Below are 12,346 nucleotides of genomic sequence, written 5' to 3' on the forward strand. Positions count from 1 at the left end.
ATACTAGTCGCAAATGATCTTTTGTCTTTCTGTAGTGTCAGCTGTATTGTTTCCATTTTCATTTGTAATTAAGCTTATTTGAATCTTCTTTCATCTTTTCTTGGTGAATCTAGGTAGTGATCTATCAATTTTGTTCATCTTTTCAAACAACCAGCCTTTTGCTTCATTAATCTTTCCCATTTTTTGGTTTCAGTTTCATTTAGTTCTGCTCTGATCTTTGTTATTTATTTTCTTCTGCTTAACTTTCCTCTGGAAAGTTTTAATGTGATTTTTTGGGGTGTTATAGAACCCTGTTTTTTCATATCGCCTGGATTATTTTTCTGGTTCTTTTTCATTCAGGTAGGGATTATTTCTTCTAATTATTTTTGTCTTTAGTTTTTATTTGACAGGCTTATTAAAATATTTTTTCCCCTTGAGGATGTGATTTTAATGTTTATAGTTTATTGTCAACTAGCTTCAGCTCTAGGTGTATTCAGTGGTGAAGACTATATAAATTTCTTGGTTACAGAGAATCTTTTTGTAACAGCTTTCTCAGATGCTGGTTGTAGCAGCAACGTGGTGGGTATGTGAGCAGGTTCACTGTTTGCTGTAGAGCTGGAATGGCAGAGGTCTCATGAAACTTGTCTTGTTCCCTAGTGGTGTCAACTTTTTTTTTTTTTTTTGAGACAAGGTCTTGTTGTCACCCAGGCTGGAATGCAGTGACACGATCATGGCTCATTGGAGCCTTGACTTCCCAGGCTCAAGTGATCCTCCCACCTCAGCCTTTTGAGTAGTTAATATAGGCATGCACCGCTATGCCTGGCTAATTTTTGTATTTTTTATAGAGATGGGGTTTCACCATGTTTCCCAGGTTGGTTTCTTTTGTCCCACGGGGTGTTCTCTTACTGTGGTGCACTCTGCCTAGGAGTAGCAGCCCCTGACGGCCAGACTACTGTGAATCCTGCTGCTCCTCTGGGACTAGCCATCGAGTGGGGCTGCCACACTCCAGGCTGGTGCTAAGAATGTGCTGCGACCTGTCCTCTAGTCTCCCAGTAGCAGGTACCAGTACCAGCCCTGATGGGGGGTGGGAGGAGAGTGACAAAGACTCTGAAGTTTCCTTGGTTACAAAGAGCCTTACTATGTTAGTTTACTTAAATGTCAGCTGTAGTGGTGATGTACTGGGCACATGGACAGACTCAACACCTCCTGGTTAGCCAGGGTGATGTAGGTAATGGTGATAGCTGAGGTTGTGCAAAAGTTTTCTCTTTCCTAGAGTTGTGGTGTTGTTTCTGCAGACGTTGAAATGTCTGTGCTGGTTGGCCTTCAGCCAAGAGGTGGCACTTGCAAAAGCACCAGCTGTGGTGATAGTGGTGGAAATTTGTGCTTGCCTTATGTTACTCAGAGGGGATACTCTGATGCCTCAAGTGCCTCTGGTGCCTTTGGGACCATGGAACTCCAAAAACTTTCTGTCCTTTGTGTTAAGTTACCACAGTGGGTCGAGGTGCAAAAATGGGTGTGGGCTGGGTCAGGCAAGTTCGAACTCTGGCTTTCCAAGTGAGGGCACAGACTGCAGCCACAGTGGGGATTGGAGGGCAGTTCTCTGGCTGCTGGGGTAATGTTCCAGGGAGGAGTATAGCTGCCTCTGCCGTACGGAACAGTCTGTGTGGGGAGTGAGGAGTAGCACTAAGCACCAAGCAGTAAGCCCCACCGAACTAATTGGCAAGGTGAATCTCATACCTATAGTGTTCCACTAGCAGCAGCTAACTAGATTTATGGCAGTCTGTGCTCAGAACTCAAAACTGCCACAGAAACCTCAACTTTCAGACCATACCCTTCTGGGTCCGCCCATGAAGTAGGGGCACCCAACTCTGGCACCTATGGTTACAGTGCACTTCCCACTCACCCCTCAGTTCTGGCCAGTGGGATTTGTCTTCACTCAAGATTATATCACAAATTTCAGTTAGGAGTTTCTTTCAACCGGTGACCACAGCTTGAGTTAGCTAGCAGGCTTCTGTTAGGTCCCCTGTTGAGCAGGATTAGGAATTAGTAATTCTGAAATCAAACTGGGCACAGGTTGGCAGTTCTTTTTATTTTATCTTTTCTTTCTTTCTTTCTTTCTTTCTTTCTTTCTTTCTTTCTTTCTTTCTTTCTTTCTTTCTTTCTTTCTTTCTTTCTTTTTCTTTCTTTCTTTCTTTTAACGTTTACTGGTTTATTATAAAGGATGTTACAAAGGACACAGATGAAGAGATGTGTAGGGGCAAGGTATAGGGGAAAGGGTTTGGAGCTTTCATGCTGTGATGGTTAATACTGAGTGTTAACTTGATTGTATTGAAGGATGCAAAGTATTGATCCGGGGTGTGTCTGTGAGGGTGTTGCCAAAGGAGATTAACATTTGAGTCAGTGGGCTGGGAAAGGCAGACCCAGCCTTAATCTGGTGGGCACCATCTAATCAGCTGCCAGAGAATATAAAGCAGGCAGAAAAATGTGAAAAGGTCAGATTGGCCTAGGCTCCAGCCTACATCTTTCTCCCGTGCTGGATGCTTCCTGCCCTAGAACATCAGAGTCCAAGTTCTTCAGTTTTGAGAATTGAATTGGCTCTCCTTGCTCCTCAAGCTTGTAGACAGCCTATTGTGGGACCTTGTGATCATGTAAGTTAATACTTAATAAACTCCCCTTTATATGTATTTTATATATATACTATTAGTTCTGTCCCTCTAGAGATCCCTGACTAATACACATGCCCTCCTTGGGATGCCACCCTCTAGGAATCTCCATGTGTTCAGCTAATTGGAAGCTCCCTGAACCCAGTCTTTCCTCTTGGGTTTTTGGGAAGTTTCATGACCTCAGCATTCCTTCCTCCTGGGGTATAGAGCAGGACCCTCTCTGGAGAGGGTCTTAAGACCCACAGTGAGAAAGGGGAGGGTGTGGAAGGGTTGAGTGCTGCCTTGGGTCAGGTGAAAGGAGGGCAGGAGGAGGTCAGAGAGATTCTGTTTCATGAAGCCTGCCTCTGAGGTCTGACACTCCCAACATTATAACAAAAGACAGTAGCAAGGGCTGTGAGAGTTATTAGCCAGGAACCATGTATATACATGTATGAAACATATATACATATGGATAAAAACACAGATACATAAGTTTTCATATGTATATATGTTTCATATGTATATATGTTTTCATCCATATGTATATATGAAACATATATACATATGAAAACCTATGTATCTATGTTTTTATTCATATGTATATATGTTTTCATCCACGGTTCCTGGCTAATAACTCTCACAGCCCCTTTTATTGTCTTTCGTTATAATGTTGGGAGTGTCAGTCCTCAGAGGCAGGCCTCATGAAACAGAATCTCTGACCTCCTCCTGAAAACATGTATTTTCATATGTATATATGTTTTTCATCCGTAAACGTGGTTATGTGTGTGTGTGTATAAAATAACATCACAGGCCACTCCCTGGTTTTTGACCATAGATTCTTTACATCAGAAAAATACACACAGCCATTAATAATTAGTCCAGCCCATCATATTGTACGAATGTCTCCCAGTATGAGGTCATTCAGGTTTGTAGGCTTTCTTTCAATCTTGTCAGGCTCCAAAAGGAGGAAGGATCCTTGCAAACATACAGCTTCACCCTTTCAGGCATGTGGAGTAATTGAGCTTGGAGACAATGTCATCTTTTGTTCTGGGACCCTTTAGAGTTATTAATGTAATATTGGATTTCCCTCAATTTATAACCCATTTATTCATTTCTTTACCCTTAACTATTATTCCTCCTTCTCTTCATTTGTCATTTATTTTTGTCCAAATCTTTTCACTTTTGGAAGGGGTGTTAGATTCGGCCACTGTGGTGGTCCAGGTTGTCGGTAACAATACTAGTCTAGTAAGTGCCTCCCCTTCAGTCCATTCCATTCACACAGAATGGTGTTACTTAGGTTTCAAACAAGTGAGCCATTTTTACCACCAGACAATAGAGCTATATCTATTCTTAACCCCAGTTTTGCCAGATGAGGTGAAGGTGCAATCTGCCTCCATCGGAGCTTCAGGAATTGTAAGTTTAAAAACACGGTGACAGTTTGTTTCTTAGAAATCCTCTTTGCTTCCAGTACTTATAGTTGCAGCCTTGGCCTGAGATCACTGCATCAAATAAGGAAGAAAAAAAATTTTTTGAGGTAACTTGGGTAAGAAAAAAAGATCATAGTTACTATACTAGTTTACTCTTCCTTTGACAAGAATTACATAGCCATACCAACATTCTCCCTACCGGCTCTTTCCCAGATTAACCAGAAAAACAGAGAAAGACCTAGTAGGGACACTTCTTTAGTCCCACTCATGTTGAGTGTGAGTACACACTTGTGAAGGCGTGTAAGCCAGTCCTTCATGCTTTCATCTCCCTCTGTTTTAGACAACCAATGTTTCAATGGCCGATTCTATTTCTCCATCAAACTATTACCCTAAAGAGGATTCTCTCTGCTTGTTGTTGGACATTATCGGTGGCACAGTGTGTTCCCTGGCCTGGGGAAAGGAAGTGGGTATCCAAATCCTTGCAGTATCTTCTGTTCCATGTGTGTGTGGGTTTTTTTTAATGGCACAGTGAGCATTTTCGTCTTTCACTGGGCAAGCAAAGCCTACTGCAGAGTCAGCATCTATTCATGTCAAAACCAATTTGTAGCTCCTGCAGGGCTACCAGCATCAGTCTCACTTGCCAGCTATGTTCAGGGCTTTCCCACTAGGGAATCTGAATTTGGAAATTCTTGATTGGGAATCAAGCCTTGATAATAATTCTCCAGGCTCCGCCTTCTACCCTTATTTTCAGCCTCTGAGCCTTTGCTGCATTTTCATGAAAGGTGGCGTGTATTTGCAGCTGAGTAGTGTGTTGCAGCTTACTTCCTGCTTTTTGAAGTTTTAGGGTAGAAAGGCCTCTTTTTATTTTGTTACTCTCTTTCACTTCAAGCTGATGGAGTCTCTGACAACATGATATATTTAAAAATATAACTATTTACAAGGCACAGAAATTATATGAAGGAAGAGATTCATTTTGCTATGGGAATGTTCCCAGATAGATAATGCCTAAGCAGCATTTTCAAGAATGAATAGAAATGCACTAGGAAAACTACCCAGAGAAGAGCAATCTAGATATAGGAAGAGCACATGCAGAAGTAAAATGGACTCAAACTATGGCATTCATACAGAGAAATACACATAGTTTAATATTAACAGAACTAATAGCATGCCAGGACTTTGGTATTTTATCCTGTAATCCAATATTTCTCAAGATGTGGCCTACCCACCTCCTACATTCAAATCATTTGGGTACTTATTAAAACTGCAATTTCTTGGACCCTACTATAGACTTACTGAATTAAACTCTCTGGAGGAGGGACTCAGGGGTCCCTGAGTTTTAAGATCAGTTGCCCTCCTTATACGAAAATTAATTCAAGATGGATTAGAGACTTAAATGTTAGACCTAAAACCATAAAAACCCTAGAAGAAAACCTAGGTAATACCATTCAGGACATAGGCATGGGCAAGGACTTCATGTCTAAAACACCAAAAGCAACGGCAACAAAAGCCAAAATTGACAAATGGGATCTAGTTAAAGAGCTTCTGCACAGCAAAAGAAACTACCATCAGAGTGAATAGGCAACCTACAGAATGGGAGAAAATTTTTGCAATCTACTCATCTGACAAAGCGCTAATATCCAGAACCTGCAAAGAACTCAATCAAATTTACAAGAAAAAAACAACGCCATCAAAAAGTAGGCAAAGGATATGAACAGACACTTCTCAAAAGAAGACATTCATACAGTCAACAGACACATGAAAAAATGCTCATCATCACTCACCATCAGAGAAATGCAAATCAAAACCACAATGAGATACCATCTCACACCAGTTAGAATGGCAATCATTGAAAAATCAGGAAACAACAGGTGCTGGAGAGGATGTGGAGAAATAGGAACACTTTTACACTGTTGGTGGGACTGTAAACTAGTTCGACCATTGTGGAAAACAGTGTGGCGATTCCTCAAGGATCTAGAACTAGAAATACCATTTGACCAACCATCCCATTACTGGGTATATACCCAAAGAATTTTAAGTAATGCTGCTATAAAGACACATGCACACGTATGTTTATTGCAGCACTATTCATAATAGCAAAGACTTGAAATCAACCCAGATGTCCTTCAGTGACAGACTGGATTAAGAAAATGTGGCACATATACACCATGAAATACTATGCAGCCATAAAAAGGATGAGTTTTTGTCCTTTGCAGGGACATGGATGCAGCTGGAAACCATCATTCTCAGCAAACTATCGCAAGAACAGAAAACCAAATACTCCATGTTCTCACTCATAGGTGGGAATTGAACAATGAGATCACATGGACACAGGGTGGGTAACATCACACACCAGGTCCTATTGTGGGGAGGGGGTAGGGGGGAGGGATAGAGTTAGGAGATATAACTAATGTAAATGACAAGTTAATGGGTGCAGCAAACCAACATGGCACATGTATACATATGTAACAAACCTGCACATTGTGCACATGTACCCTAGAACTTAAAGTATAAAAAAAAAAAAAAAAAAAAAAAGATGAGTTGCCCTATGCCATGCATGTTAGAAGGTTTTCAGTAGTAGCTAGGTACCACGGCAAGATTTACATTTCAGATCAATTACTTTGGGATCTGTGTGGAGGATTGCAAAATGATCAGAAGAAAGATCAGTATGCAGGCTTTGCAGTAGTCCAAGTAGAGAAATTAAAGGCCTATGGAGATGAAAAATAAATTAAATAGTTTTAAAGATAATGAAGGTAAACAAAATAGTATGATACAATGGGGGTTTTATATATTAGTATATCATATAAATATATAAAATTTAAAATGCATGAGTGTGTAAAGTTTTGTGGGTACACACTGGAGACAGAAAATAATACCACTAGTCAGGGAAATGAGAGGTAGGGCAGAGTGGGAGTGATATTTGAACTGAGACTTGAAGCATGAATACGATTTCATAGAACAAAGAAAGGAATTTACATGTAACGAATAACATGCACAAGGCAAAGTGAGAAGCTGATGTGCTTTAGAATAATAGGAAGTTGGGTTGGACTTGAGTATAGTTGTTTAAGTGTAAATGATGAAACTTAGAGCAGAAAAGACATGTTAAGGCCTCACTAGAAAGTGGTTAGCTGCTCCTCAAGCTATTACCTCCTCTTCCTCAGCACACACATTTCCCAGCCTCCCTTGCAGTTAAGTGAGACCTTGTGATTGAGTTCTCAGAATTGCAATGTGTGCAGAAGTAATCTACACCATTCTCAATCTGGCCCATACAAATCTCCTATAAACTAAACTCCATCTCACTGAAACTATGTATATCAACTTTAGAGCCACTTGTTGAGGACAGCAAAGCCACAAGTTGAACAGACCTGAGTTCTGAATCAACTGTTGGACCATAGGTGCCTGCTGATGAGGCCCACCTATTCAGGATTTAATATAAGCGAGAAATATACTCTTATTGATTTTGAGCCATGGCATATGCATGCCATGCAAAGGAATTTAGGCATTATCTTACAGGCAAACAGGAGTCAAAGTCAACAGAGATTTCAAATAAAGGGTGACATGGTCTGGTTTACTTTAGGAGAAAATTATTTTCAGTATATATTAAAGAGAAGTCTCAACGATAATGTGAGAGTCTTCTGCAAACATCCAAAAGCTGTCTTGTGAATGGGGGGATTAACTCCACTAGGGCCAGAGTACAGACCAAACACCACAAGCATAAGTGAAATTTACAGGTGAAATGAGTTCAGCTCAATCAAGAAGGAAGAAGTTTCTAGAAGTCAGAGCTGGTTCTATAGAGATATTTTCTATGAGCTTCTTCTCCCTGAAGAGATATCCCAAAGGAAACTGGAGGACTTCATGTTCAAGTTTTTGGTGGAAGACTAAAATAGGATACCTTTAAAATGTCTTACAACTTTGAGATTCTATGGCCCACAGTGATTATTTTAGTTAGAATTAACGTGGAGGTATATATGTATATGTGGCAAGTCAGCCTTTCTGTACCTTGGGTTCCCCATAAGTAAAATGGAGATAGGATTATTAATAGAGCCTAACTCACAGGGTTGTGGTGGGGATTAAGTGAATTAATATGTGTAAAGCACTCAATAATGCCTCTACGTAGTTGGTGAGCACTCAATAAATGGTAGCTGTTATTACTACATTCTTCCTTTTTTTTTTTTTTTTTTTTGAGATGGAGTCTTGCTCTGTCGCCCAGGCTGGAGTGTAGTGGCACGATCTTGGCTCACTGCAACCTCCGCCTCCCAGGTTCAAGCGATTCTCCTCCCTCAGCCTCCTGAGTAGCTGGGATTATAGGTGCGTGCCACCATGCCTGGCTAATTTTTGTATTTTTAGTAGAGGCAGGGTTTCACCATGCTGGTCAGGCTGGTCTTGAACTCCTGACCTTGTGACCCGCCCACTTTGGCCTCTCAAAGTGCGGGGATTGCAGGCGTGAGCCACCACGCCTGGCCTGTTATTACTATATTCTTTAAGGATGTGTCTCTCCTAATCCATATACATCTCTTCTTTATATATAAAATTACACATATTTTCATATTATCTAAGCACTGACTTGGAATTCCCTTGTTTCACTTCTTGTGAATAGCCATAGCCACCCTTTCCATGTGTGTAAGTTTGAACCTGGAAACAAAATTTATTAGCTACAAAATTTGCTTTAATGCCTCATCTATTTACTAATACTACTTTTTATTTCCTTAGTGCCTTTTCCAGAAAGTCTTTAAATAGGCTTCAATAGCACATGATTCTAAGACTGCACATAGAGGTTTCACATACACATACACATATATACACATGCACATGCAATTGTCATGAAAAATAATCTATAATTTTTTTTTAAAGAAAGACACAGAACTTAAGTTCCTTAATGTCTTTGCATTTTTGTTCTGAGGGCTGTTCTGATTTCTTTTAGTTCCTGCTAGTATGGCCCATATTATTAATTAGTATATCTGTATAAAATATCACAGATTCTTAAAGAAGCCAAATAGGTTATAACACAGTAGTCTTTTGACTCCTAGGAATATAGCTTTTGGCCATAAAAAAGGTGATTAACATGATATCTTTTACTTCCTACATATTTTCTGTGATCTGGATGGCTACCTTGGCTTACTGAAGACTGAATTTGACCTCCCATTGTTGGGAATCGGGGATAAGGTTTATTAGCTTTACCTTAATTAAACCAGTGCCATAGAGCAGGAACAGGGATATCACTGCCCCTTTGTTACTCTTGGCAAAACTCCCATTCCTCTTTTGTGATAAATTACCACCCTTTGGCCTCTGATTATCTGCCAGGAAAACAGTTATAGCTTTGTGGAGCAGAGGGGGATGTATATTATCGTTTAATTTTCAACTGCAACGGTTGGCATACTGTGTCAGGAACAAATAAATAAGAACAGTTACTCATCTGATGTTTAAGCAATTCTGGGCTTCTTCTATTAGAACTTTATGGAAGACTGTCTACATAGACTGAAATTCTCCTCTGGCTGGCAGATACCAAGGTTATTAAGCTACAGTCGGGTCTCCTGCTCCAGAAGTGAAGGAGGTATCTTTTCTGCAGGGTGTGAGAAATTGGCTAAAGCAGTGCTCACAAAGAAGGCAGCCTATAGAGTATTGCAACTATGTTTTAACAGAGATTCCTCTATTTATTTTAAAAACCATTTTATTGGGATATGACTGACATACAAAAAGCTGTACATATTTAAGGTAGACAACTTGATGAATTTGGAGGTAAGTATATACTCGTGCAACCATTACCAAAATCTGCGCTATATACATAGCCATCATCTGCAGTAGTTTCTTCTTACGTTCTTTATTCTTTTTTCTGATAAGAGCACTTAACATAAAATCTGCCCTCTTAGCCAATGTTTAAAGTACACAATACCATATTGTTAACTGTAGGCCCTATGCTATACAGTAGATTGCTAGAATTTCTTCGTCTTGCATAACTGAAAATTTGTACCTTTTGATGAATAACTTTCGGTTTCCTTCTCCCCCCAAGATTCCCCTAATTTTAGAGCACGGGTTTTACACACCAAATCGTCAACAATGAGTATTTCTTGGTGAAGATTTGGTGGGTGTTCAGTCAGTAGGTGTATCTTCCATTTTAACTTTATATATACCTATATTGTTTTATTTTAAAAAATAATTAATGTAAATTACACTTATAATAAAAATGGCCAAGATGAAAACTAGTGGCTCTCAGATGCTCTTAACTTAGGAGAGACACTCTGATCCTGAAGCAGTATCCTTCCTAAAAATTTAAAAGCTGTCAGGATTTCTGCATGTGTTTTAGAACTCATCTCACTAGAGCTATAGCTTGTATTCCTAAATTTGGCATGATTTAGCAGAGAAGAAAAGAAATATGACATGGAAGGAAAGGCAGAAATAAGATAACACAGACAAACTGGAATTCTTAAAGTTCTACCTCTAAGGACTTGGCTGTCTGGAAGATAAAAGTAATTATCTCCATGGGTGTACTGGTGTGTACTAGTCTACAGTTGACCCTTGAACAACACAGGGGTGAGGGTGTATCAAGCCCCTCTGCAGAGGAAAATCCGCATATAACTGTTGATTCCCCCCAAACTTAACTACTAATAGCCCATTGCTGACCAGAAGCCTTACCAATAACATAAACTGTCATTTAACACATATCTTATATGTGTTATACACTGTATTTTTACAATAGGGCAAGCTAGAGAAAAAATATTATTAAGAAAATCACAAGGAAGAGAAAATACACTTCTGGTACTGTACTGTATTTATCCATACTATAAGTTTACATTGTCTTTTTCTTTTTTGAGACAGAGTCTGGCATCGTCTCGGCTCACTGCAACCTCCGCCTCCCGGGTTCAAGCAATTCTTCTGCCTCAGCCTCCCAAGTAGCTGGAATTACAGGCACGCACCACCATGCCTGGCTTATTTTTGTATTTTTAGTAGAGACGGGGTTTCACCATACTGGCCAGGTTGGTCTCAAACTCCTGACCTCATGATCCGCCCACCTTGGCCGTCCAAAGTGCTGGGATTACAGGCGTGAGCCACCACACCCAGACCTACATTATCTTTTTACAAGACGAATCATCTGTCTGGAATGGCAGAAACTGCAACTGCAGACCTCAATCTATGGTACATATCAAGCAATTTAACTTCTTGTAATGTCATGACTTTTCTCTGCTTCTTGGGAGTATTTCCAGCATCACTACACTTCCTGTGGATCATGTGATGTTATTCAAGGTTTGCAGTATAGAACTAAACAGGATGAAAAAAACAAAAGAACCATGAGAGATCAAGTTGTACTGTGATATGCAATTTACTGTAGAGATGAACTGCTCAGGGGGAATGAGCATCACATGGCTTTTTAAGGGAATACGCACAGCACGAGCTCAATGCATAACAATAGGACGTGGCTACAAAATTATTACAGCAGTACAGTATAGATGATCATTTTGTGATGCTATAATTTAATACTGCATTTTCACTTTTGTTTATATTTTTCTGAGCTGAATGGCACCATGTACAATCTGTGTTTGTGTGCATAAGTTTTGATAAATTTTAACTTTTAAAATAAATTTGTGTATATTTTATGGTTATAAGTGATAAAATAGAGCAGTGTCTACATATGTTTTATGCATTCATTACATTTCTAACTTTTTCTTAATTTTTTTGTTACTTCTAGGCTATGAAACTCATTTACAAGTTTTTTCAAATTGTCATAAATCTCCAAAATGCTTTCCAATATATTTATTGAAAAAAATCTGCATACGAGTGGACCTGCAGAGTTCAAACCCATGTTGCTTGGGCTGTCATAATAAAATACCATAGACTGGGTGCCTTAAGAAATAGAAATTTATTTTCTCACAGTTTTGGAGGCTGGAAGTCCAAGATCAAGGTGCCAGCAAGGTTGGTGTCTCCTGGAACCTTCCTTCTTGGCTTGCTGCCTTCTTGCTGTGTCCTCATACCATCTTTCCTCTGTGCTCCTTGCCCTTGGAGGCATCCAGATTTCCTCATCTTATAAGGATACCAGTCAGATTGGATTAGGGCCCACACTAATGCCCACACATGAACTTAATCACCCCATAAAGGTTTTATCTCTAAATGTATCTCTAAATGCAGTCACATTCTGAGATAAGGGCTTCATATCAATTTGCAGGATCTGGGGAAAGAGTGGAGTGGGAGGGGAGCATAATTCAGTCCATACAGTGGATAAGTTCTTACAGAGCTTTATTATTATTGTTCTTTTTATTATACTTTAAGTTCTGGGATACATGTGCAGAACGTGCAGGTGTATACATAGGT

At 39.7% G+C, this 12,346-nt stretch overlaps 1 long non-coding RNA gene across 1 annotated transcript in view; it reads left to right on the top strand.

Annotated features, from left to right (window-relative positions):
* Positions 1-11,603, top strand: part of LOC140711523 (uncharacterized) — a 35,743-nt gene extending 24,140 nt beyond the window's left edge. The window contains exon 3 of the long non-coding RNA XR_012092786.1: positions 10,859-11,603. This is a non-coding gene — a long non-coding RNA (uncharacterized lncRNA). The remainder of the gene's footprint in view (positions 1-10,858) is intronic.
* The last annotated feature ends 743 nt before the right edge of the window (positions 11,604-12,346 follow it).

Source organism: Chlorocebus sabaeus, chromosome 4 (genome assembly GCF_047675955.1).
Source record: "Chlorocebus sabaeus isolate Y175 chromosome 4, mChlSab1.0.hap1, whole genome shotgun sequence".
Lineage (NCBI taxonomy): Eukaryota > Metazoa > Chordata > Mammalia > Primates > Cercopithecidae > Chlorocebus > Chlorocebus sabaeus.